The sequence below is a fragment of the Myotis davidii genome, unplaced genomic scaffold, assembly GCF_000327345.1.
Source record: "Myotis davidii unplaced genomic scaffold, ASM32734v1 scaffold591, whole genome shotgun sequence".
NCBI lineage: Eukaryota > Metazoa > Chordata > Mammalia > Chiroptera > Vespertilionidae > Myotis > Myotis davidii.
The window spans coordinates 2,148,017-2,148,921 of NW_006284340.1; positions in this window are offsets into that span (position 1 = coordinate 2,148,017).

Consider the following 905-nt stretch of genomic DNA (forward strand, 5'->3'; position numbering starts at 1 on the left):
AAAGCCAATTCTGGGGGAAATGGATAATTAAAACCTGAGTTGCCATTGGTTGAGGCTTTATTGTGGGGGTTGCCCCGTCCTTGCAATCTGGATCCAGCCTTCCTAGGACACTTAAGCCACGCCCTCCCGAGCACGGGGAAGGCATTCCTTGGTCCGAACATTTGGGGGGGAGGGGGGGGGGCGGGGCGCGAGGGCTGGAAACAAGCCGGAGCCAACCGAGGCAAAGTCGTTGGGTCTTGTTCGAAAACCTGTTCTCAGGACTGAGTGTGATAAACACTTTTGCACCATGGAGTTGAGCCCATGCCCCTTGCAGGTGACTTTTGTACATGATGGAGCCTCAATGCCAACTAATGCCGGTGGAATCCCAGCGTACCACCAGAGGTCACTTTGTACATGATGGAGCCTTAATGCCAACTAATGCCGGTGGAATCCCTCTAGTCTGGAAAATAACTTTCAGAAGGAAAGAAAACTTACCTTGTTCAATCGTCATATTCCTTGGTGCCAAGGACAGTGCCAATACGTGACGTTTGAAAATCAACTAGACAGTTCTATTGCTTTTGTATTGATAGACAAATTTCTGGTTTCCGGGGTAATAGTAATGAGAAATATAAGCAAAATGTTGACAATAAAAGCAATCTCGAAGACCCCTTTTCATTCTCCTAATCAAACACTTTTAGCCTTTATTTAGCCCTGTCTTCCATCACTCTAATTTTTTCCCAGATTTTCCAAGAATTAAAATACACATATAGCATTCACATAGCACACATATAGTTCATCATTAAGTGCTGGCAACCTTCAAAACCGGTGATGCACAAGCAGGTGGAAGGTAATTTTCTCCCAAAGTGTATTTGCCTTCCTCGCCCCACACTGGTGTTGTGACTCTGCATTATAATTAGGAACCATAC